A 27,847-nucleotide genomic window follows, 5' to 3' on the forward strand; every position below is an offset into this window, starting at 1 on the left:
ACCAAGGGAAGCTCATGTCAGTTGATGGGACAAGAATCAACATTATTCTTTGTCAAGAAACATTTTTAGAAGCAGTTGAAATATTTTCGGACAATAATATTGTGAGGAAAATGTAGATGTAATTGGGCTGCGGAAACACTTAAACCTGTGCACCAGCTCCACTTGACATTGTTCAACACAGGTAAATCTAAAGCATTAATTATATTCCTATCCAAGAAACTGCACAGTCATGGCAAGAATTAGTCACAAGATCAGTTAAGATGAATAGGCTTTTACCAAATATTCCCCTCCTGTGCTGTAACCATGCTATGATTCCATAATTTGTTATTCAGAAAATGCTTAACGTAACAGGTTCTGTGATACCAAAGAAAATTAGTCGTTATTCAGTACGTAAACACTTAGTGTGATTTAAGTGACTGGTAATGTTCCATCATTAAAGACTGAATGAAGAGAAAAAGCCAATTATACCTTCAGACAGTATTCGCACTGAGTTGCCCTGATTGCTCCACTTACTTTCTGTTGGTATTATGATAAAGGGCCTACATGTCATTTTTTACAACATGATGCCGTAAGGTAGAATGGAGGAAATTGCTCGATTATGTAAACGCTTTAACGTTCTCATAGAACAGTTTAAATTGATTCAACCCTTACAAGTCAGCTACTCTTCCAGCTGGCTTCCTTGCACTAAACCATAATTCCTGCTTCACTTCAACTGTTACATCTCAAGAAACTTCTGCCCGTTTATTTCAAAGAACTATAACATACAAGCCAAGGTGAGGCATCAGATAATTAGAAGTTTAAAGGAAGATCCCTTGACGCTTGGTTTTGTTCTTGAGTTTCCAATAAATAGTCATGGATATTTCAAGTTGGATGCCTTCATTACAGTGCGTTCAGACATTTCCCAAAATGTGACTTGAGTAAAAAGTCCATATCTAAATGCCTTACATTTCTGGAAATACACAAGTTGTTCTGGTTTATACTTAGAACTGTCAATCAACCGTATAACAAGGCGATGGTCCCATAAGTGTAGTGTGCCAGGAACTGGTGAGACTCATTGCCATTCTATCACATGGTTGAGTGGCAGTTCTAAACATAAGGCAGTACAGCAAAACCGGCACATCATAATCTCAGTGATTGAAGGGAACTGAAGATAGAATCGCTTTTCAAGACAAGCAAAGAACCTTAGCATTAAATTGTGCAGTCATGCAGCTTGAAGAGATTATTTTGACTAAATCCATTAAAAACAATCAAAATTTGTCACAATAATGTGCAGATGCAGTGCTTTAAAACAATACAATTAAGACATGTCACAGGAAAAATCAAACTCCGTTATATAAACTATCCATAATAAAGCCCTATGTCTGCCTGGAGCACAATCAGTGCTTTCAAAGTGGAGCAGAAACTCATATACACTTGCAGATACTTGACTGGGAAAAATCCTTTAAATTAGCAACATAAAATGGGTTAATGATCGGCATGATTGGATGCTCCCATTCCTCCCACATTCCAAAGATGTGTGGGTTAAGTGGAATGGTCGTGTTAAATTGCCCCTTAGCAATGAGGGAATTAGCAGGATAAATACATGGGATTATGGGGATAGGACCTGGGTGGGATTCTTGTCTGTCCAGGCTCAATGGGCTGAATGGCCTCCTTCTGTGCTGTACGAGTTCTATGATCGTCATCAATATTATCAATAACATTCTGCATTTATTTTGGGACCTCAACATAGGAAATGTCACAAAGGCAATAAAACAAACCAAGACAAAGGTACAAGAGTTAGGACAGATGGCAAAAAAAAACAGGCTTCAAGGATAGTTTTTCAGGCGACTTTGCAGATCAAGAGAGAGCTATAAATGCAGAGAGAGTAGGGTGGAGATGGATGAAGGAACTGCTACCAATCGTGGATCAGAAAGAAGTAACAGGTACAAAAGCAGTGTTAAATGACTCCAAAAGGTAAAGGAATCAATGGATGCTGGGGACATCCCAGAGTTAAGTTAGGATGGAGTGAAGAGAAGTCATTTCTAAGTAAGGGGAATTTTGAATTAAAATTGAGAGAGATGCGGAGGAGCAAGGGAGGGCAACCAAAAGATGAACCTAGAAATTTGACAAAAGGAGGGGCAAGGACAGGAACAGGCAAAGTTGCAGAACTGAAACTTGGCAGTCTCGATGACGGATGCGCGACTAAGTCTGAAGCTCAGTTTAGGGTCAAACAGGACACCGAGATAACATTTGGTTCATTCCATGTGAGCAACCATAGTAAGTATGGGATTAAGACTGGCATGGCAGTTTTAGCAGAAGTTAAAAAAAAAGTTGTGATCTTCTCACCCCTGTCGAATGAAGCTCTAACAATATGTTGTTGGATCTGAAGATGCAGGACAAGCAGTTTTAAATGTTAGGCACATAAATATGGAAACTGATCACCTGCCTATGGATATTCTCATTGAGTGACAACATAGAAAGAAGATCAAAAGGTGAAATTTTGAGGTGCCATAAATTTTGAGGAGCAGAAGCAACTGCTGGAGCTCCATTGGTGATGTGGGAAAAGAGCAGCATGGAGACAAACATGGGATATTCCCGCAAAGCTGGACCACAAGAAGAGGAATGGCAGGATGTTTGAGCGATAGTGATTTTAATCTTCATGTCCTGGTTGGTAATCTGGTGAAGGAAATCACATACATGCACACCCCACCCCATTCCCTTACAAGATTCTGCAGATTTTATTTCCTTTGCAAACCTTGAAAAAGGGGGCCAGATTTGTTGGAACAAAGTATGTTGCGAAAACTGCTAACATTTTCGCATGTCCTTGATTGAAATTGGTCAAAATACCGATTGGCTGCACTCAAATATGTTGGGCTAATGAGATCATTCTTTTTTTGGGACTAACAATGGCAAACAGATGTTAAGTGCTAAAGGGTGTGTAGATAACGGCAAAACTGTAGCGGTACATTGAACATCCATTAATCAGGAGGCAGCTGTTGTCACATCAATGTATAAATATACATTGCAATAAAAAAAATTATCCATGGAGCTGAAATGTTGCTGCTGAATTGCTTTAAGGTATTTTCAAACATTCTGTTACTTATCCCAATGAGTGACATTTCCTGAACGCAATGCCAGAATTAATCAATCCTGAGCTCGGCCATTCACGTCAAGGCTTATTAAGTCGCAGCAGAGTAGGTCACATGTCAATGCATGAATTTGTAAGGAATGAAAATGGCTTCTTTATGTCTTCCATTTCAATATAAACGTGTGGATGAGATTTTAGCTCTGTGTCTTGCAAGTACATGGTGAAAATACACTCTCCGCAATATCAAAGTTCTTCAGAATTTTACAAAGAGATTGTTTCTATAGAGCACCTGGAACATAAAGTTCTTTGGTGCTGGTCCAGTTCACCTGAAATATCAAATTTTAATATGAAACATGGGGAATTTGTCACGATCATATATGTTTTTTTTAGCCAGAAAAGCAAAATCAGCTTGATTTTGCTGATTAATGAAGATGTCTTTCCAAGAAACTAATCAATCCATGACTTGAAAATTTGTAAATTACTGTTTGCAATTTGCTGAGACCTTCAAGACTTCTTAAGGTCCACAAATGCCAGAAAATTCTCTCCAAGGTTATTATTATAAGGAATTTTAGCAATGGACATTCTTGTAATTTTGAGAATCTTGGGCAATCATTGGGACTGTCGAAATAAAAACATGGGTCGGATTTTCCTGCCCCCTGGGTGACCGGTTGGGTGGAGTATTTTCACAAATTTTTATGTCATTATTGCACAGGGCTCACGCTGATCTTCTCTGTATAGTTCCAAATTTTGTACGTGTACTGCTGGAGCAAGCACAAACAATGGTCATCATTCGAGTTTTATTTCCAGGTTTTGATTAAATCCAAATTTCACCACCTGTCATGGTGGGATTTGAATCCAAGTCCCCAAAATAACTAGGTCAATGATAATATCACTATACCACCACCTCCCCTCCTGGGAAGGTTGGTTATATAACATGAGCCAATTAGCTGCCCAAATAAGGACCACCCATCCCTACTACTCACACGCAAGATCAACTCCCTGAAAGACACAAAAGATGATCAGAACTCAAGGGGATGGATCTAAGTTTTAGCACTGATATCTTAAGACTAGCAAACTTCAATATTATTGAAGCAAGGGAGTTTTGCGAATGTCATCCCTGCTTACCAAACTAACCACAATGGCCAGGAACAACTATTTGATTGTGCTGGTCAGTGCTTTTGGTGCATTCCACCACCGTTGACAGCAGGTACAAAAGACTTTGGAAATTTAAGCACAAATTGTATTCAAAGCAATTTGAATTTCTGCAATCGATTGTACTAGTGTTAAAAGCACCACATTCAAGACAAGCCCTCCCCACCAAACTGGGTGAATTAATCACACGCTGAATATGCTCATTCGTAGGCCTGCAAGGAGGCTCCAAAAATTAAGCTGGATCTTTTGGGCCAGGCTGCGAATAGATACATTTTGAAAGGAAATTTACTAAGGAATTGATTATTGTATCCAAATGGCCTCCTTCTGCACTGCAGGGATTCTATGATACATGCAAAATTAAAGAGCTATAAGACAAAACTGATGTAATTGCTTGAATTGTTTTTTGTTTTAAAAATCTCTTTTGTCAAGACACTTTAGGGACATAAACAAAAAGATAGCAGTGCTTGAAGAATTGTTCATCATACCCTTAACATTGGACAATGGTCCCTTACCTACAGTTAAGAAGCAAATTTATCTAAACTTTCAGCTGAGCTGAGCTATCAGCAGTTCTAACTTTTTAAATTGTCTCATATTCCTGAACATTAATGAGCCGACGAGAAGGTACCAAACACTTGGGAGACACATTTATAGGAAGCTCTCAGAGTGGCAAAAGGTCTTTCATTCCAAAACTTAGATTAATTTTAAAAGGGAAATTTAACTATCCAGGAGAGCAAATGACAGTATTCATGTTTTCATTGAAATCCTTTTTTAAAATCCATGTACCATACTTCTAAAATCAAATATTACTCCAATCCAATCGACTGCTGAAGTCATTTTACTTTGATTCCAGTCGAACACAATTTGTTCCCAAGTGCCACTATATGTGCATACAAACAAAGAGTAGCAGTAGGCCACTTGGCCCTTTATGTCTGTTCCACCATTCAATAAGATCATGACTGAACTGACTTTAACCTCCCATCTGTTTTCAATAACCCTTCATCACTTTGTTTATTAAAAATCTATCTAGCTTTGCATTGAACACATTTGAAGACTCTGCTTCTATTGCCTTTTGAGAGAGAAAATAACGCTTCTCATTTCTATCTTAAATGGGTGGCCTCTTGATCAGGATTTTGTGCTCCCATTCACCACGTGTGTGAATGCTGATGAGGGCGCAAAATCTCGTGAGAGGTCCAAATTCAGTTATGTGGTGGCGGGAAGCCCCATTGTAACTATTCCCATCTCCTTCCGATATCATCACTTGCATGTTGGGAACCCCATTGGAATAATTTTTAATCTAATGCCTGAAAATCCCCTCATGCTATGTTATCCATTAATGTTGACATGACGGCACATCAATGTGAATTATAAGAACCTAAGAACATAAGAAATAGGAGCAGGAGTAGGCCATCTAGCCCTTCGAGCCTGCCCCACCACTCAGTAAGATCATGGCTGATCTGTCGTGGCTCAGTTCCACTTTCCCGCCCTCTCCCCATAACCCTTAATCCCCTCTCTTATCAAGAACCCATCAACCCGCTTCTTAAAAATATTTAGCGAGGCAGCCTCCACCACTTCAACGGGCAGAGAATTCCAGAGATTCACCACCCTTTGAGTGAAGAAGTTCCTCCTCAACTCCGTTCTAAACCGCACCCCCTTTATCTTGAGGCTGTGCCCCCTAGTCCTACTGTCTTTTTTGAGCGGGAAGAGTCTCTCCACCTCTATCCTATCCATCCCATTCATCATCTTATACGTCTCAATGAGATCTCCCCTCATTCTTCTAAACTCTAACGAGTACAAGCCTAGTTTATTCAGCCTCTCCTCATAGCTCAATCCCCTCAACTCCGGTATCAGCCTAGTAAACCTCCTCTGCACTCCCTCCAGGGCCAAAATATCCTTGGGCTTCCACAGCATACCTGGTAAAGCTCAGGTGAGTGCATTGCTCTTTGTGAGAGAAAAAGGTTGGGGGGCGCAAGAAGAGATGATGCCCAGGTAAGATACTGGCACTGCCACCAGCACTTTCCACCGGCATTGCCCCCTCTCCAAATTGAAACTTAAGATCCTGAGGGTTTTAACAAGATCAATCAAGTCACCGCTTACTCACCTAGCCTGTCTAATCTTCCCACGAGGTAACCTGCCTGTTCCTGGTTTAGTCAACCCTCTCTCAGCTGCTTATGCTGCATTTACATGCTTCCTTAAATAAAGAGACAGACTGTTCACGGCACTCCAGGTGTGGTCTCATCGGTGTCCGGTACAACTGAAGAATAATTTCCACACTTCTGTGTTCAATTCCCCTTGCAATAAATGATAACATTCCATTATCCTTCCTAATTACTTTCTGTACCTCCGTAGTAACCATGCTAGATGATAATAGCTACTCACCAAACAAACAACCTCCACAGGGCCTACAATGAACAAAGTCTGGCTATGTACAGGCCCAAATATCATTTACAATTATTCATCTCGGAAAAAGTCAAGTTTGCTTTATCAACATCAAATACTGAAAACAAATCAAGGCCGTGAAATTGAGACATATTTAAACTGGCCATCTTATGGATCATATAAGTGCCCCTTCTACCGACCACAGAGCTACCGATCTCAGCGGACTTGGCAGCATGAGGTCCAATATAGCAAAGAAGGAACTAAAGAAAGGAAAATGATCAGGCATTTAAGTGGAGACTGATTTGAGGAATAGATCAGAGGTATTCTTATGTGATTAGTATAATGGAACTCACAAAGGCACGCGAGATGGTACGGTCAAGAAGATAGTCCTCGATGAGACTTGGGTAGTTTATATGGGGCAGCATTTTTCAGCCTTGCCACCTGAAAAATCAGTGGGAAACGTATCCCTGCCCATCACTTTAGCACTGAAACCATTTACCGACCCATGCAGTGTTCACTGTCTGAAGGTGGGAATCCTGCCTCTCACTCAGATGGAACTCCTGCCTCAAAGGCACCCTAGCCAATCTGATTAGTCACAAGCTGTGTGATCTCAGCAGCATCAGTGACTGGGACAACATGCAGTTCCGAGATTCTCAGTCCTGGAGTTCAGGACCAGGTTAATATTGTTTGACTCAAAGCAAAGAGGAAAGGCAAGACCCAAGGATGGGTGTGGAAGATCTTGATAAGGAAGCAAGGGGAGAAGAGACCTATTGTCAGGGGCAGAGCTTGAGGAGATGTCCGATTCCCTTGAGAGATGGCATCACCTCCCCACTTCAGGCCCAAACAGGGTGACCTGCTGAACTTCTCCACTGTCCCTTCACTCCTCCCACCAGCCTGGGGTGGAGGGGATGGGGGTGGGCAGTACCCTTAAGTGACCAATAATTGTCCACGTAAGGAGCTCAAAAACATAAGAACATAAGAAATAGGAGCAGGAGTAGGCCATCTAGCCCTTCGAGCCTGCCCCGCTATTCAATAAGATCATGGCTGATCTGTCGTGGCTCAGTTCCACTTTCCCGCTTTCTCCCCATAACCCTTAATCCCCTCGCTTATCAAAAACCCATCAACCCGCGTCTTAAAAATATTTAGCGAGGCAGCCTCCACCACCTCAACGGGCAGAGAATTCCAGAGATTCACCACCCTTTGAGTGAAGAAGTTCCTCCTCAACTCCGTTCTAAACCGCCCCCCCTTTATCTTGAGGCTGTGCCCCCTCGTCCTACTGTCCTTTCTGAGCGGGAAGAGTCTCTCCACCTCTACCCTATCCATCCCATTCATCATCTTATACGTCTCAATGAGATCTCCCCTCATTCTTCTAAACTCTAACGAGTACAAGCCTAGTTTATTCAGCCTCTCCTCATAGCTCAACCCCCTCAACTCTGGTATCAGCCTAGTAAACCTCCTCTGCACTCCCTCCAAGGCCAAAATATCCTTGTGTAAGTGTGGCGACCAAAACTGCACACAGTACTCCAGCTGCGGCCTCACCAATGCCCTGTAACAGCTGCAGCAAGACCTCCCTACTTTTATATTCAATCCCCTTCGCTATGAAGGCCAGCATCCCATTTGCCTTCCTGACCACCTGCTGCACCTGCAAGCTGGGTTTTTGCGACTCATGCACAAGGACCCCCAGGTCCCTCTGCACCATCGCCTGCTGCAGTTTTTCGCCACGTAAGTAATAATCCTTCCTACCATTATTCCTACCAAAGTGGACCACCTCGCACTTGCCAACATTAAATTCCATTTGCCATTTCCTGGCCCATTCGCCCAGCCTATCTAGATCCTTCTGTAGACTCTCCACACCCTCCGTGCAATTTGCCGTTCCACCAATCTTGGTGTCATCAGCAAATTTCGACACCCTGCGCTCGGTTCCCTCCTCCAGATCATCTATATAAATGGTAAATAGCTGAGGCCCCAGCACCGACCCCTGGGGCACTCCACTAGTCACCAACCGCCAATCCGAATAGCACCCATTGACCCCCACTCTCTGCCTCCTATTTGACAACCAATCCTCTATCCACGCTAACACCCTACCCCCGACTCCATGCCCCCTGACCTTCTGCAATCGGAGAGCGTTTGTGCATCAACCCCTTTCTCCACCCCGCCATCGCTGTAAAACTGAGAACAATTCAGGAGAATGCGGCAGGAAGGCCGCCTGGGGAAATTTACAATCCCATTCTCAGCTGCAAACTGACTGGAAAGGCGGTGGGGGAGGCGGTGGGATCCTCTCCAAATTGAAATATATAAGATCCTAAGGGCTTTAACAAGATCAATCAAGTCACTGCTTACTCACCTAGCCTGTCCAATCTTCTCATGAGGTAACCTGCCTGTTCCTGGTTTAGTCAACCCTCTCTCAACTGCTTATGATGCATTTACGTCCTTCCATAAATAAAGAGACTGAGACTGTTCGCAGCACTCCAGGTGTGGTCTCATCAGTGTCCTGTACAACTGAAGAATAATCTCCATACTTTGCTGTTCAATTCCCCTCTCAATAAATGATGATATTCTATTCGCTTTCCTAATTACTTGCTGTACCTCTGTATAGTAGCCATGCTGCATGATAATAGCTACTCAAACAACAAAACCTCCACAGGGCCTACAATGAACAAAAAATGATGATGTACAGGCCCAAATATCATACAGGTAATCAAGGCTTAAGGCGTGATTATCGATAAAGACTCACATTCCAACCATTATTTTGTAAATTGAGTTTGTGTCTTCACATGCCCTGTTTGTGAACAGAACTCCCATTTACCTGATGAAGGAGCAGCGCTCTGAAAGCTAGTGACTTTTGCTACCAAATAAACCTGTTGGACTTTAACCTGGTATTGTGAGACTTCTTACTGTGTTTACCCCACCCCAATACCAGCATCCCCACATCTGGCACATGGTGCCAGAACTCAGGAAAGAGCAGACAGGTGAATGTCAACAAGACCAGGTACAAATGCTGCTTTTGGAAGGGGAAATCAAACACAGAATACAAACACATAACCAGACACTAAAATCTGTCCAACACTCTGTGGCTATGTGTCTTAATTGGTATTCACATTTAAACCTTCACCCTGTCAGCCCAAGAGAAATATTGTCTGTTCTATTTTCTGCATGCTAATCCAGGCTGTCTATCAAGGAATGAGGCCTGTCCTCAAAGCACTCGAGGGACCGCTGCTTCCATTATAAGATCTATTATGACTATAAGCTTATCTCATCATCTGTAAGGTATCATCATTTGAGCTGGGCATCCAGACCCCTAATCTCACTTTTAACAGCTAAGCGCACAGGTAGAACGTCCAACTGAAAGGACAATGTATTTATTTAAACACCCACTAAAACAAAGCAACACCAATAAAATATTAGCAAAGGCAAACAAACATTCAAACTATAACATTTATCCCAGTATGTAGCAAACTTTAGTTACCTTCCGTTCTGATGAAAGCTTATGAATTCAAAATGTGAGCTGTTGCACACTTCCAGCATGTTGCGTTTCCTTTTTTCAGATTTGCAGCGTTTCTAGTTTTATTTGATGTCACAGAGCAGCCAGACAGTACATAACTGATCATAAAGATACAAATACAGCTTCTGGAGTCTGGGAGAGGCGACAGAGAATCAAACAAAAATGCAAGCTCATTGTTCTCCTCCACCAAACGCATATATATGACTCAAACTGCATCGGACACGTGGGTCACTGGTGATGACCACGTCGACTAAATGCATTAGTTATCCCTGACCTTTTATTCATTCTGTTGCTCACTTTCTCTTCATTTTTCCTCTTCTTTGTCTTGACCTTTAACAGCCCTATAGGTTGGAGGATCTGTGATTCTTTGCTGAGGAGGAGGTTACGTATGATCTATCAGGCATAGTCAGAGGCTATGGCAGACTGGAGAGAAGAATAAGATCCTGATGCCGTCTGAAATGCATATAATATTGAGCCCTGGATTTTCTTTGAATGAAATTGTTGAGCTGCAGCCTTGTTAAAAATGTACCTGACGCAGGTCTAAATAATTGCAGCAGTATCTTGCACCATAACATGGGTGGCATAATGGTTTAGCACGATTACCTCGCAGCACTAGGGATCCAGGTTCAAATCCAGCCTTGGGTCACTGTTTGTATGGAGTTTGCATGTTCTCCCCATGTCTGCATGGGTTTCCTCTGGGTGCTTCGGTTTCCTTCCACTGTCCGAAGATGTGCAGGTTAGGTTGATTGGCCGTGCTCAATTGCCCCTTCGTTTCAGGGCGATTAGTAGGGTAAATACAAAGGGTTATGGGCATAGGGCCTGTGTGTGGGATTGTTGTTGCTGCAGGCTCAATGGGCCAAATGGCTTCTTTCTACACTGTAGGGATTCTATTCTAATGTGATTTCCCCCATTTTTCATATCTCATTTTACACAAACTTACCTTCCTTTAGGCTCATTTCACTTTACAGTATAAATTCCCTAACCATCAGCAAAGCTCCCACTTTTGGTCAGAGGAGGTTTACTAGGCTGATACCGGAGTTGAGGGGGTTGAGCTATGAGGAGAGGCTGAATAAACTAGGCTTGTACTCGTTAGAGTTTAGAAGAATGAGGGGAGATCTCATTGAGACATATAAGATGATGAATGGGATGGATAGGATAGAGGTGGAGAGACTCTTCCCGCTCAAAAAAGACAGTAGGACTAGGGGGCACAGCCTCAAGATAAAGGGGAGGCGGTTTAGAACGGAGTTGAGGAGGAACTTCTTCACTCAAAGGGTGGTGAATCTCTGGAATTCTCTGCCCGTCGAAGTGGTGGAGGCTGCCTCGCTAAATATTTTTAAGAAGCGGGTTGATGGGTTCTTGATAAGAGAGGGGATTAAGGGTTATGGGGAGAGGGCGGGAAAGTGGAACTGAGCCACGACAGATCAGCCATGATCTTTTTGAATGGCGGGGCAGGCTCGAAGGGCTAGATGGCCTACTCCTGCTCCTATTTTCTTATGTTCTTATGTTCTTATGACATATTCCCTTTAACAAGTAGCTCGTGCTGCATTTCATATTTCTCATCTGTCATTGTGTTGCTTACTCGTCATTTATTTTTAAACTGCCAGATTACATGACATCAGACCAATACTCCCAGATCATGACACAAACAACTACCATCTGTAACTTGCATTATTAGATCCTGCCCCACATTTCCAGTGGGAAATCATTCTGAAACCCCCACCATGATACAGGGAAGTGGGGAGTTCACTCAGGGGAGGGGGGAGCGGTGGAATCCTGGGAATTCCAGATACTCATTGCTGCTGCCAGGTTTAAACAGCAGGATTTCCTGGCAGTTCTTTCCTTCCATTTCTGACACATACGTTAACGAAAAGTCCTGCCTCGCCAAACCAGGACACAAACACACCTTATAAAAACAGCAATGGATGCCTATAATTGGGCTGGGAACACACATTCCTGTTTTTAAATTTAGTTTTAAACCTTCCCCCTTTCTTTGACTTCCTCCCGGCCATTGTGGTGGGTAAGAGGGTTGGTTAATATCTTTAACTGTTTCTCTTTTCACTGATGCTGTCTAACCCGCTGAGTGTTCTCAGCGTTATCAGTTGCTATTTCAGGTTTCCAGCATATTCAGTATGCTGCTGTTGCTTCAAATTAGTTTACTGCCTCTATATTACACACTAACACTGGCTGATTAGTCACAGCCTTTGCCTTTGGCACAGTTTACTTCTGTGCTGATCTGATGTCAGTCCTGGTTAACCCAAACTGTGCTCTGGCAGTGAAGCGATGACACAAGTAATTCTGGGATTTCCAGTTCAGTTACTGCTCAGGCAGAATGGCTGTCCAAGTGAAATATCGAGGACTCAAAAGCGAACATGGCCCATTTTTGGGCGTGGGAATTGCAGTTTGCAACCAACGCTGCGCCCAGTGCTTTGGGAGTCAGGCATCACATAAACCTGGTGCTGCCTTCTCATTTACCCGATTGTAGCTTGGGTCTACAAGGCCCAGGCTGTCAGCTGATGGGTGGTCAGCAGGGAACCCAGCAGCATGTGCTTGGTGCAGCCAGTCTGCTCCTCTTAAAGGCAGTCTGTCTCTCTCAAAGACCAGCAGTAAGGGGGAATTGCACCAACAGGGCACCAGAGAAGAAAGAGGTCTCCTGGATTCAAAGTTGTGGCACTGCAGGCAGTGTTGAGCTGGAGAGGTCCACTGATCCTCCAGGACCACGTTCCAAAAAAACAGGAGCAGGTGACCAAGTTCAAAGCAAGGAATATAGTCCTGAGCAGTTGTGCCATGAGAAATTGAGGGACTTGTCTGTGGTGGTTGAGGTGTTGTCACATCCACTGTCCTCCCTAGGAACATGCATATTTCTACAACATCGTCAAGACTATTCCAGAATGTTTTGAGCATTATTGAAACCACAGGTGTCTGCATAAATCACCATACCTGCAAGTTGGGCATCTGGCCTTTAAAATAACACTCATGGTCAGGCCTTCTTGCAACTGTGTGCACACTCGAGAGAGAGACAAGTGAAGATGTGGATTCGGCCTGCGTGGTCCACATTTTAAATCATGCATCAAATCAGCTTGAGCAGCAGTGTGAAATCATGGTCTAGCCAGTTAGAAAACTTTCAGTCAAGCACAGTACATCCACATGAGCACCCTTCTCATCATGGGGTGCCAAGTGAGAATGTCAGAAGCACAGCTTCTGGAGTTAAATGTTACCAGGCTGTCATGCAATCACAGATGGAATAATCTGAATGTATTTTACATGCCAATGTGATGATCACCTTAACTATTTTAATAATAGTGTTTTACTCAAGCAACAGGTTTGCAGCTCAAAGGCTGAATTGCAGTGCACCTTACATTGAAAAATTCATACATAGACTAAGTAATCAGGTTAAAAGCTCGCAATCACATATTAAGAAAAATAGACAAGTTCAGCAGGTATCAGAGAGAAAATTACAAGCTTACATGCCATGCTGTATAGTTTACATAACTCAGAGCAATGCAGAGTAGACACTGGTTCCTGAGTGTGCAACAGGTTTACTTACAAAAGCTTTAGAGTACCTCTGTGCTCACAAAATGCCTGCACTCATGTCACCAGCTCAATTTCTGAGAGCTTCTGTGGTGTCTGTTTACTTTGCTCTGAGTGCACAACCTAGCCTATCCAATCAAGTTAAGAAGCCTCACAACACCAGAGACTTATTATTGTGCTTACCCTAATCCAACACTAGCATCTCCACATCATGGCTATCCAATCAAGCACAATGAGTTCAGATCAGTTCCTTAGCTCTAATGATCAAACACACAACAACTGAACATTGCACATCATTTCCATATTATCTACATAAATCTACAAATTAATCATTTAATTACCTCGTCAATGGCTTGAACCATGCAAGGGTTAAGGTGATATGGGTACCTTTTTGTCCTGCATCGTATGGTGTTTAATTTAGGCAAAACTCTGAGTTGCCTTGATTGCTCTGGGCATAGTGGGGGTAACGAGTTGTGAAATTGGGCAGTTTACATGAGGCTTTTTCCAAACTTGGAGAAAAAAATTAACTCCTCTTGTTTGTAGAGTGTCAAGCTTTGTGAGATAAAGAGCATAAAGGTAGAACTGGTACTGAGGGCCTAATTAAGATCACTCTTACCAAATACATTCGTATTCTTTCAACAGACAGCTTACACGTGTGCGAGGTTCGGGTGCCAGACAGGCATAATGTATTGAGCCAAGGGATGGACTTACTCAGTTTTGATTGCGGACAAGGACTCTGAAAGGAATGAGGCGTCTGAGAATGAATATTCATTTATTCGTTTTTTAGCAAAAACTGAACACTTGGCTGTTCAAGTTGGCTTTATTATGTACGCCAAGGATTTTCAAGGCTGTCACCTTCAACCGTGCAGTTAGCTCTTCACTGACTATGTGGCTGTTGACCTACATTAGCAATGTCTTCATGTTAAAATTCTCAATTTCATTTTCAAATCTGTGTCCTGTCCTTCCTCGCTCTGTAATTTGCTCCAGTTTCTAAATTCTTTGAGTTTGCAGCGCTCTTCTAATTCTGACCTCTTCAGCTCAATTTTAATCATTTCACCATTGGCAGCCTTCAGCTGCCTTGCCCATGACCCCTGGAATTCCCTCGCTGAACTTCTTAATCTCACTTTTCTCCTTTATGACACTCCTTAAAACCTATTCATCTGACCAAATATTTCCTTATGGCATATTTTATTTGATAAAGTCCCTGTGAAGTGCCTCGGGTCATTTTATAACACGGAGCCATGCAAAATAAACGGAAGCTATTTTATCCATAGAATCCCAACAATGCAGAAGGAGGCCATTCAGCCCACTGACTCTGCACCAATTCTCCAAAAGAGCAACCCACCCAAGTCCACTACCCCCACTTAACCGCATGTATTTACCCTGGCTAACCTACACATCTTTGGGCACTAAGGGCCAATCCACCTAACATAGACATCTTTGGGCCATGGAAGGAAACCTACCCAGATACATGGCGAGTGTGCAAACTCCATACATACAGTCACCCAAGGCTGAACCCAGAATTGAACCCAGGTCTCTGGTACTGTAAGGTAGCAGTACTAACCACTGTGCCACCCACACAACACATCTGGACTCAAAACATTTTCCCAAATTTGCATTGTCTCTTCTCTTTTAAGAACATCATCTTTATTTTTCTCTGCTGGCAATGGTTTTTCCCCTCCAGAGCAGAAAAACACGTTGAGCGATTTCACCTACACCGAGGATAATGGGTGAACACAATTGAATTCCTATTCCTGTTGAGTCTCTCGTTTTGTATTCCTGATGGTCACAAACGGAATCGTAATTTTGAGTTCATCTCGAAACTTCGAGGAACTCCAAGGGAGGTACGGCACTATCGCACTTAAACTAGTGATTGGAATTCGACTATATTGAAAACGTATGCAACTGATTAATTGTTTCTGACCAGGGCCATGTTGTAGCTTAACATCAGAGTTAGTTCAAGTGGGAAGGAGGCACAGGAGGTAAGATTTCCCATCAATCACACCACTGAGCTCTTTCAGAGTTCGGATACACATAAAAATGCTGAAAAATTCTTTTCATTCAGAAAAAGCATTATCAGGAGCATGGCAAGGAGCAGTACCCCAACCAGAGAGAAATTATAACATTTTAGATCCAATGGGTGCTGTGATTCCCTTACCATTGTGTTCCCCATGGACTCGAGCAGAGTTTATCCAAATTATCTCTTCTTTTTCATTTCTGTCAAACTCACTAAGTAACTCCATACTAGCCAAGTGCAGAGCACAATATTTCCTCTTTAGGTCTACAGATGCAAAGTGAAGTGCACTATTACAACTGAGCCAGTCCTCCCAATTAAATCAGAAGGTTTCACATTCACGCCTTCTAAATTGTACGACACGACTCGTTTCACAGCTCCACAACCTTCTCCTCAATTCCCGCCTGCTCTGGGTGAGTTATCATCTTCGAAACTGCGACAGAAATTAAGGATTGTGCTGTCATTAACCACGGTGACTCAGTGGCAATGCAGAAACAAAAATGACACGACTGGCTGGAGAGAAGTGCGTGTAAATAAAAACGCCAATGAGATAGGGAAGGAAATCAATCTTAAGAGCTGGCTAAAAACAGAAGAGCAAACTTTTAAAGCTGACTCACAAAACAGACCTAAAAATCCTGATGCTTTCTCAAACTGCCCAGCTTTGCTTTGTATCCTATTGACAACATAGTTATTCACATGTATAAGCCATGGCATGTACATTAATCATGCGATGCTGCTTGGTTTTTTTCCAATTACGGCTCGAGACATGAGATTCCTGTCCTAACTCCAGCCAAGTCTGATTATTATTATATGGCTAATGAATAAAGATAATTCAACAAGCTCTTCGTCTTTGGAAGAAATAAACGTGAAAGGATAGAGTCACCATGATGGACAGCTAAACAGGTACAAATTGTACCCAAAACTGTGTTCACTTTAAAAAGTTGTGTTCAAACTCATTTGCGTATGACCACTTGTTCTGAACCAGTGCAATTGGGCAGCATTTTGAAGAATGATATTTAAATAAATATTCCCCAATATATTTTAGAGTAAAAACTTAATGAAGTTTGATTCATCCAGTTGAAAATGGGTTTCTCACAAAAAATAGAAGCACGTTTAAATGCTGTGTCAATCCACCACTTGTGAGTTTTGTTAAATAAATTAAAATGACTATCAAAAGGTACATAGAATTGTTTGCTGGCCATTTTTCAGGTATAGCAATGAGTTTTTAATTTTAAAAAAAGTTAATGCCTTTGACTGATGCGTATTTTTGAACCCAAAAGTTGCAACTTAAATTTTTGACGCATCTTGACTTTATAGAAACTGTGATTGGTGATTCATTCATCTTGGGAATCATTTTGGGGTGAGTCTTGTTTCTTGCGCAATGTTTATAAAACTTGAGCTAAAACTTGGAAACTCAAGTTGCACAAAGTGCTGAAAGTTGCCCAATCTTTGCACTGGTTACTCCAACCTCAGGAAAATTGCACAGGAAAATACAGCTCAGTTCGGTGTCAATTCCAGGTCAGAGGAGAAAATAGGATAATATTACTTGAGGAAACACCTTAAGAAGAAAAGTTCATTCAGTGATTCAAAGTAATAAAACCATGCCATAATAAAACTGCAACATTTATTGTTAGGGGCCTGGATTTTCAGGTCAGTGCTGAAGGAATGGTACTCACCATTTATCACTCTAACCGATGCCCACAAATGCATTAAAACTTAAGAACAACAACTTGTGAGGCTAAATTTTTTGGATGATGGGGCTTCCCACAAAGCCACTGAAAAAATAGGCGAGGAATGTATTCCCGCTCCAAGTGGTTGCCCCACAGAAAGACAGACATTCTTCATCAAAACCATCTTCTTCTTTTGGCATCTCCCATTTTACTGGTTGATCACCCTTCATTATCTCTTCCTGTCAGTCACCCATTCCTCTTCCAAACTCTCTGCACTGAAGCCTATCACCATCAAATCTTTCCATTTAGTCTTGGGCCTTCCTTTTCTCCTCCTCCTCTCATTTGCCTCACCACTATTCCTCTCTCTCTCTCTGCAACAAATGACTATAACATTTCAATCACTTCGCAGTTGCTGTCTTCAATGCTTCCACAATTCTCACTGACCCCTGATGTGACCACTGATGTGGACTTGCCTTCTCTTGTTGTTTCTCGTTACTCCACACATCAACCTCAACATCTGTATCTCACTCATATGCAGATGTCACTGCCCTCTTTTTGATGATAGTTTGCTTTCTGCACTACACAACAAGGCCACGCTCACAGATGTCCTGTGGATTCTTCCTTTCAGTTTCAGTAATACCTTTCGAGCCCATACACTCCAATTGCACTTCTTCCAGTTACTCCAAATAGAACTGATACTTGGTATTTCCTGTTTCCATCTTTTGCCACCCCAGGCTCTTGAAATTATTCACTTTCTTCAAGTCTTCACTCAATCTTTATGCCTTCACCCTGATCCTCCTCCCAAGACGCAGTACAAAAATTGGGTCTTTGCTCTATTGATCTTCATACCCTTGTTTTCTAGTTCTCTCACCGATTGTGGTCTCACCATCCCCAGAACATAGTTCCACGTCATCTCCAAACATACATGCCGTGGCACATTCAGTCTCACTTGCACAGTTAGGAACAGGAAGAGACCCTTGGCAAAATCCAACGTTGACTTCGAAACACTTGCTGTCTCCTACAATAATTCTCATGTTTATCCTTTTTTGCTCATTAGCCTCGGATCTGGTGTCACCCGTCATCTCTCTTTGAAGCATTTGCAATCACACTCTCTTTTTGCCTGGCAGCAAAAACTGGAAACAATATTTCAAGACAATAGCTAAATAGCATTTTGGAAATCAAAACAGAAAATAATGTAAATACCCACAAGGTCTGAGCCATATCTGTGGAGAGGGAAGCAGAGTCAATCGAGTCAGAAGCTCTGAGGTCATGCATTTTGGTAGGAATACTAGCAAAATGGATTATTTAAATGGTAAAAAAATTGCAGCATGCTGCTGTGCAGAGGGACCTGGGTGTCCTTGTGCAAGAATCTCAAGGAGTTGGTTTGCAGCTACAGTGGGTAATTAAGGAGGCAAATGGAATTTTGTCCTTCATTGCTCGAGGGATGGAGTTTAAAAACAGTGAGATTATGTTGCAGCTGTATAAGATGCTGGTGAGGCCACACCTGGTGTGGTCTCCTTACTTGAGAAAGGATATACTGGCACTGGAGGGAGAGCAGAGGAGATTCACTAGGTTGATTCTGGACTTGAGAGGGTTGGCTTCTGAGGAGAGACTGGGTAGACTGGAGCTATAATCGTTGGAATTCAGAAGAATGAGGGGAGATCTTACAGAAACATTTAAGCTTGGGAAGGAAATAGATAAGAGAGAAGCAGGGAAGTTGTTTCCACTGGTGGTGAAACTAGAACTCGGGAGCATAGCCTAAAAATAAGGGGAAGCAGATTTAATTCTGAGTTGAGGAGGAACTTCTTCACACAAAGGGTTATGAATCTGTGGAATTTCCTACCCAGTGAAGCAATTGAGGCTACCTCATTGAATGTTTTTAAGGCAACAATAGGTACATTTTTGAACAGTAAAGGAATTAAGGATTATGGTGAGTGGGCGGGTAAGTGGACCCGAGTCCACAAAAAGATCAGCCATGATCTTATTGAATGACAGAGCAGGCTCAAGGGGCCAAATGGCCTACTCCTGCTCCTAGTTCTTATGTTCTGAAAAGGTCATCTACCTAAAACATCAACTTTCTTTCTCTTTCCACAAATGCTGCAAGAATTGATGGGTACTTGCAGTATTTTCTGTTTATTACTAGTCTTTCAATTGTGTCGCACGAATGCTTTATAATCAGGTACACCATCTTTTGTTTATGCCCCATGGATCCAATTAAATCACCAAACATTTTTCATGTTCTGCCAATTACTCACAGGTAATTTACTTTCCATATTTAGTCAACATATACACCCAGTTCTTTGTCGCATTTAACCTGGTTGAGCACGAAATCTAACAAAGGAAGACTTGCATTTATATAGCACCTTTTACAACATCAGGGCATCTGGTGTTTTACAGCCAATTAAGTGCTTTTGAAGAACAATGTAGGAAATGTGGCATCATATTTGTGCAAAGCAATTGTGCACATTCACAATGGGATAATGACCAGGGAATCTACTTTTAGATATTGGTTGAAGGATAAATATTGGTCCCAACACTAGGAAGACCTGTTACTTGTGAAAACTACTTCTTTAAAATAGTGCCTTGGGATCTGTGACATCGACCTGATGACAGAAGGGACCACGGTTTAGCACATCACCCAAAGACGCGTGAAATTTTCCAGCACCATATCCACTACTCCCTCTTGCCACCCCCCACTCACTGGATTTCCTTGGGCTGAGGAGGTTCGCTATCGGCCACTGACAGGATCATCCCGGTCTAGTCACAGTTGATCGGTGATTTACATACCTCTCCTGCACCCTCAATTTGGGGTGACCTTTGGCTTTAGTGGGACCACAAGATTCCACCCAACATCTCTGAAAGTGCAATTCTACCTCAACACTGCACAGAAATCCTTCTGAATGTAAGAAAAAGGAACAAGAATTGCCGTTGGGCCCCTAGAGCCTGTTCTACCATTCAAAAAGATCATGACTTTGAGTTAAGTTCATTCCCCTTTGACTTTGATTCCCCTAGAATCAAAAACATCTACCTCAGCCTTGAATATGCTCACTGCCTGAGCATTCGTTACCCTACGGGATAGAGAATGCCAAAAATTTACAATTCACTGAGTGAAGAACATTCTCGTCACCTCAGTGTTAAATGACTGATCCCTTCATCTCAGTCCATGCCCCCTAAAATCTTCAGAGGGGGAAAACAAGTCCTCTCAGAACATTAAGTTTTAATAACCTCTTCATCTTCTCGACTCCGGACCTCATACCTCCATTGTATTCTAACTTAACATCAGACACACCATTCATCCCGAGAATCAACTTGGTGAACATTAGCAGCATCACCTTTGTGGCAAGTAAAGTCCTCATTAAATATGGAGATCAAAAATGTACAAGGTCCTCCAGATCTGATCACACCCACACAATTGTAAAATGACTTCCTTATCCTTGTACTCCAATCCCTTCAGAATCAACGCCAATATGCCTTGCTAATTGCTTACTTATCCTTACGCTAACTTTGCCTTCCTTGGACAAGAACTCACAAATCTCTCTGATCATCAACATTTAAGAGTTTCTCACCATGTGCACAAAATATTCTGTTCCACTATTCTTCCTACCAAGAGGAATAAACTCACATTTCCCCATACTGGCACAAAATACTTTTAAGTGTTGTCTCTGGTAGGAAATGCAAAGTAATTCCTGATTGCAATCCACCCTCACTTAGATGTTTGTTTGGAGCTTGGGTGATTTGCACCCTGGGTAAGATGTGCGCGATCTTTTTAAAAGATAACCTGATCTCAAAATAATGCTACAACTCCCTCCCCTTCTTGCTGGTAAAGACCCCCTCAACCATTCGGCCCCCTTTCTCCAATCATCAGCATCTGCTCCACCCTCCAATCACCGGTACCTATTGCCAATCAACTTTAGCAAGACTGGAAGATCCCACCAGTGGCCAGTGATGAGCCACTTCTGCCATGGGACAACCCCTTAAGTGAATGAAACCCTGCTGTGGGGTCCCCAAATGCCCGACCCACTTCAGGCCCTGCCCATAGCAATGCCAATCTGCTACTGCCCTGGCATCCTGTGAATTACAAGCAGTCAGTACCAACCTGGCCATCTTTGACTATCTTTAAGGTTGAAGTAGATAGATTCTTGATAAGCAAGGGGTGAAATGTTGGGTGGAAGTTTTCGGCCATTCCCATTGTAGGATCTTCCAGTCCCGCTGGTGGTGGCCCTCCCCACCATGGGTTACCCAGCGGCAGAGGTTGCACATAACAGGAACACTTGTTGAAAGCAGCTGGACTAGAAAAATCCCACTGCCGGCCAATGGTAGTCTGCCTCCATCACCACAAAACACCGTGTGGGGTGGGGCGGGGGGAGGAGGGGTAGAAAATCCCACCCAGAATTGGGGGAGGCACAAATGTGAAGTTGAAATTCAAATTATATCAGCCATGATCTTATTGGATGGTGGAGCAATCTTGAGGGGCCAAGTGGCCTACTCCTGCTCCTAATTATGTTGCAAGTTACTCACTCTCATAAACCCTATGTTTCTTCCACAATCTTTGGCACCCATATTGTCTTTTCTACTGTGAAGGCAGATATGAGATATTTGTTTAACATCTGGGCCATTTCCTTAACTTCCCATTGCTCCAATCTCAAGTATAAAGGACTAATGTTTACTTTTGCAACTCACTTCCTTTTTACAGGGATGTAAAGCTCAAATAATCTGCTTTGATATTTTATGCCAGTTTGCTCTTGTACTGTATTTTGTTCCTTATATTTATAGTTTTCTTTTGCTTATTTCTGTAACTCCTCCAATCCTTGGGTTTATTACCATTCTTCACAACATTATAAACCTCTCGTTCTAATCTAACATCGCTAACTTCTTTAGTGAGCTACAAATGAATCACTTTTCCCATGGAGCTTTTGTTTCTCATTGGCATGTACTTTCATTATTGAATTATTTCTTTAAATAGTTGTCACTACCTACGTTTCACCATATCTTTAAATCTGTTCTCCCAGTCAATTTTAGCCAACTCGCCTCTCATTCTCATGTAATTGTATTTTTTTAAAGTTGAAGAAGCTGGTTTCAGATTTAAATATATCACTATCAATGTTCATATGAAATTCGATCATATTGTGATCACTCTGCAAATTAACCCCATCTAATTGCACAATTCAAGAAACCATCTCAACTCTGGTTGGTTCCATGAAGCATTGTTCTTGGAAACTGGGTCAAATGCATTCTCTGAAGTCATCCTTTAGATTTCCTCTGCCAATTTGATTAAGAACATAAGAACATAAGAAATAGGAGCAGGAGTAGGCCATCTAGCCCCTCCAGCCTGCCCTGCCATTCAATAAGATCATGGCTGATCTGTCGTGGCTCAGTTCCACATTACTGCCCTCTCCCCATAGCCCTTAATCCCCTTGCCTATCAACCTACGTCTTAAAAATATTGAGCGAGGCAGCCTCCACCACTTCAACGGGCAGAGAATTCCAAAGATTCAGCACCCTCTGAGTGAAGAAGTTCCTCCTCAACTCCGTTCTAAACTGCCCCCCTTTATCTTGAGGCTGTGCCCTCTAGTCCTACTGTCCTTTCTGAGCAGGAAGAGCCTCTCCACCTCTATCCTATCCATCCCATTCAACATCTTATATGTCTCTATGAGATCTCCCCTCATTCTTCTAAACTCTAACGAGTACAAGCCTAGTTTATTCAGCCTCTCCTCATAGTTCAACCCCCTCAACTCCGGCATCAGCCTAGTAAACCTCCTCTGCACTCCCTCCAAGGCCAAAATATCCTTGCATAAGTGCGGCGACCAAAACTGCACACAGTACTCCAGCTGCGGCCTCACCAGTGCCCTGTACAGCTGCAGCAAGACCTCCCTACTTTTATATTCAATCCCCCTCGCTATGAAGGCCAGCATCTCATTCACCTTCCTGACCACCTGCTGCTGGGTTTTTGCGACTCATGCACAAGGACCCCAAGGTCCCTCTGCACCGTCACATGCTGCAGTTTTTCGCCACGTAAGTAATAGTCCTTCCTACCATTATTCCTACCAAAGTGGACAACCTCACATTTGCCAACATTAAATTCCTGGCCCATTCGCCCAGCCTATCTAGATCCTTCTGCAGACTCTCCACACCCTCCGCACAATTTGCCGTTCCACCAATCTTGGTGTCATCAGCAAATTTCGACACCATACACTCGGTTCCCTCCTCCAGATCATCTATATAAATGGTAAATAGCTGAGGCCCCAGCACCGACCCCTGGGGCACTCCACTAGTCACCAACCGCCAATCCGAATAGCACCCATTGACCCCCACTCTCTGCCTCCTATTTGACAGCCAATCCTCTATCCACGCTAACACCCTACCCCCAACTCCATGCCCCCTGACCTTCTGTAATAACCTCGTGAGGCACCTTGTCAAACGCCTTCTGAAAATCAAGAAACACCACATCCACCGGTTCTCCCCTATCCACCGCCCTAGACACATCCTCATAGAACTCCAGTAAATTTGCCAGACACGACTTCCCCTTAACGAAACCGTGCTGCGTCTGCTCTACCAAACAATTCTCAAGATGCCTCGTTATTTTCTCCTTGATCACGGATGCTAACATTTTTCCTACAACAGACGTTAAACTAACCGGCCTATAACCTGCCTTTTGCCTGCCACCCTTCTTAAACAACAGCGTAACATTAGCCGTTTTCCCAAGATTTCAAGAAATCAAGATTTCTCTCAAGATTATTACATTACCTTTGTTACAATCTCCTATTGATTAATTGATTAATATTCTGTTCAATGGAACAGCTACTGTTCAGGGTCCTGTAAATTATTCCCATGCAGCCAGGCTTATTTCATTCCTTGAACTCCTGAGTCAAGTTCCTTTCACATGACACATTATCAGGGCTACACCCATTCCTTTTCCTTCATGCCTGTCTTTTCGAACTGTTATATACCCTGGAATATTTTATTCTCCACCTTCGTCACGTTGCAATCAAGTCTGTGTAATAGCGTAGATCACATCTATTTATCGCTGTTTGAGCCAATCGCTCCTTGTGCAATCAGATAGAGAGCCTACAATTTTAATCTTTTGCCATTATTCTCTGCTTAGATCTTATTCACCCATGCATTATTTCCATTAAATTCTCCATCCCTTCATGCCACATCTTTACCCAAATTGCTGCAATGTTCTATTGTCCTGAGTTTGATCTTTAGATTTCAAAATTTACCCTCACCTGATCCATCCTTCCCTTCCGTACCAAGTTTGATGCTCAAGTTTCTGGAGTGGGACTTGAATAAACAGCCTTCCATCTCAAGTAAGGTCCTACCACAGAGTAACAGGTAATATGGGTTGTATTAAGAAATAATGCATTAGGCCAGCACTACTACAGGAATTATATGCTTCTTCTGAAGACTGCAAAAAAAAAGCAGACCTGGTTTCATAGTTGCTTCCAAATTCAATCCCTTTATTGACTAAAACATACACCTTCAGCTCAATTTTAGTCTCACGTGGGGATCCTGGCAATGGCTATAAAGTTGAGGGCAATCCCACTTGGCAATTTGTGCCAACCATAGCTACTTTTTTACAAGGTTTTGGCAAATCTTTAATTGCCAAAGGGCAATCTTTAAAGGGTCGCCAACCTGGCACTAGATGCTACCAGCCAGATAGTTGGAAGCACAACTATCTCAGAAGTGCTGGCCATTGCAGGGGCTGCAAATGGTAAAAGAAGGTGCCATGGATGGAAGGTGTCCCCCAAGCGAGATCAGTGGTGTTTGGGGCAGGGGGCAGGGTCTGGGCCAGGTAACGACATCTTGGCGAGGGAGCAGGAAGGGTGTAACTGATGAGAGACAGACAGCACGATTACCCTGGGGTCCCCATTGCCTGAATAGGAGGAAACTCCCACTTTGAGGTCCTTTATTATCCAGTTAAGAGCTTCAATTGGCCTCTAGGCCAGAGGGGCTGTTTCACCCTTCCCCATAGCAGGAAAAATGGGATGGCAGCAAGAAGAAGGTGGGCATCCCACTCTTCCTTTCCTCATCATGTTATAAAATCGCCACCATCCCCACTGCCAACACCTCGCCCCAGCTGTTTAGCTTGTGCCCAGAGGACTGTTAAAACGCAGCTCCTTTTGAAACTGGTTTTGAAATAAATCAATGATATATTTCACTTCACTGGTTTCAAGTCAAATTAAAACAGAAGAACATTGAAGGGTTGACAAATTTTACCATTTAATAAAAAAGTTCAAGTACAGTGTAGTATAAAAATGTAAATTTGATTATGAACTTTGTGAAGAAGAAAAGGGGGAATAGAGAAGAGGAGAATGGAGAAGAAGGAATGGCAAGGGAGACAGCAGCCAATGAAGCAGCTAACGACTGATTATCGTTGACACTGGAGCTGTCAGATCGAGATGTAAATTCAGCTTAATCAAGCCAGATGAAGCAATTTTTGTTGCAATTTGTTGTGAAATCATGTTTAATGGCAAAAACAAACAACCAATGTACTGGCTGGAAGCACCAATTGAATATTTAGACAGGCTAAAGTCACAATCCAGTTAATGATGATTGCACATCTGTATTACTGTGTCTTCGACATCCCCTAGGCCATTCCATGGAACTAACACGTCTGCAAAGCTTTATCAGGACAACGCAGAAATGGGAGCCAACTCCTAGTGATTAGCAAAGCATTGAGACAATCACCTGGATACTCAGTTTGGGTGGAATCATGTCACTCGATGCAATCACTTGGAAAACAGGACTCTAGCTGTGAAAACAATTTGTCCTGACATCATTTAATTGCGCAAACCATGCACCTGGAATCCACTATACCACTACCATCTCGGGGTAAACTAGGTAGTTGGAGAGAGGGGTTCATGTTGCGAGCCAGCTCACTGTTTTGAGTCTTTACGGCGTTTTCTCTGCAGACCAGCACAAGCATGAGACAATGAAGCAAAAAGATCCCTGTGCCAGCCTTTCTCTCCCTCTCTCTAGAGAATTTACAAGTTGTGAACCGTGACTGCTCTTTTTTGACACTCTCTGTGCCACATATAGAGATTTGAAAAAGAACTCAAACTTGCAGCTGCTATTTTCATAAGAACGGGTAAATCATCCATTTCCATTTTACTTTAACCTTGACACAACCCAAGACCACTGAGTTCAGCCGGAAGTCAGTCGAGTCACCAACCTTCAAGAACAATGTACCTTCTTAATTTTTATGGATTTTAAACTGCTTAATCTTTTCTCCCACCTGAAACAATTTGTGCGAGGTGAACTTCAAGTGTGTGCGTGTGAAAAGTAGAGCTTATTTTCATTCTTTTTCTTAACTGAGGCAAATACAATTAAAACAGTATCCCTTTTCTTGTCAAAAAGCTCTGGAAAATCTGTCTGTGTCTCGTATTAAATCCGACTGGCATTAAAAAACTGGAAACATTTCAATTCATTTCCCCCACTTTATTTTTCAACACTAATTTTTTTCCCCACCTACAGGAAGGTTGATGAGAAGCAGAAACATTTTGTTCTCAATTTATTTTACTCATAAGTTGCAGTTACCTTTCAACTGCCATTAAATGGCCTTAATTCCTGAAAGGCTGTTTTATACTCAATGTGTGGCAGATAGCTGTTGACATTAAATAAGTTAACGTTGTTATGATTTGGATTGGGACCGTAGCAGAGGGTGATGGTACTTAGGGCCGTGAGCCAATACATCCACACGCTCATCGAATGGTGTCCTTGCATCCATTTGCCATTGAGCATCGTCAATAGAAATGGCACACAAGGACAGCACAACGCCATTGCAAGATCTTGCCTAATGTATCTCCACTCGCCCAGTCAGCTACATGCAACGTATTACCAAATCCCCCAAAAAATTCAGAATTCCACTTTCATTTTGCAAATGAGGCCATGTTACTCACAATTCAATTTGTGGGTACTGAACAACTAACCGAAACGAATTGAGAAGCGCATCGAAAATATAGAGCATGATTGGATTTGGTGTTTCTCGAAGTATTTGAAAATTCACTTCTTGTCTTTTCCCAGAGAAAATAATGGTCTGCAAATGATACACTTTTTTTTAAAGCAGATGTGCTGTTTTGTCAAAATGAATTTCCTGAATAAGAAAGGAATCCGCTTATAATTCACGGCCTGGACAAAAGCATTTTGATTTGATTTATTATTGTCACATGTATTGGTGTACAGTGAAGAGTCTTGTTTCTAGCATACTATACAGACAAAGCATATTGCTCATAGAGAAGGAAAGGAGATGGTGCAGAGCATAGTTACAGTCATATCCAGGGTGTAGAGAAATAGCAACTTAGTATGAGGCAGACCCATTCAAAAGTCTGATGGCAGCAGGGAAGAAATTGTTTTTGAGTCAATTTTATCTCTTCAGTGGTTAGCTAAAGTCCACTCTTGCTTTGTTGCATCTTTGCCTCATAATTAACACCCAAGATCCAAATCCAAGGGAAGACATATGGTGGGATTTTCCAGCCATTCCTGCCAGTGGGACCTTCCGGTCCCACCAACAGCAATCCCTCTAGCAGCAGAAGCTGCACA

General features: G+C 42.5%; 1 protein-coding gene and 1 non-coding gene across 2 annotated transcripts in view; both read right to left on the bottom strand.

Moving 5' to 3' along the window:
- The window catches only part of LOC145345358 (CUB and sushi domain-containing protein 1-like), a 1,850,124-nt gene that overhangs the window by 1,643,828 nt on the left and 178,449 nt on the right, over positions 1-27,847 (bottom strand). The gene's annotated exons all lie outside the window — the stretch shown is intronic.
- On the bottom strand, positions 3,735-3,841 carry LOC145345832 (U6 spliceosomal RNA). Its single transcript, XR_013887202.1, has one exon. It is a non-coding gene; the product is annotated as a U6 spliceosomal RNA (small nuclear RNA).

This window comes from Carcharhinus amblyrhynchos, chromosome 7 (assembly GCF_965287045.1).
Source record: "Carcharhinus amblyrhynchos chromosome 7, sCarAmb.v2.hapA, whole genome shotgun sequence".
NCBI classification, from domain to species: domain Eukaryota; kingdom Metazoa; phylum Chordata; class Chondrichthyes; order Carcharhiniformes; family Carcharhinidae; genus Carcharhinus; species Carcharhinus amblyrhynchos.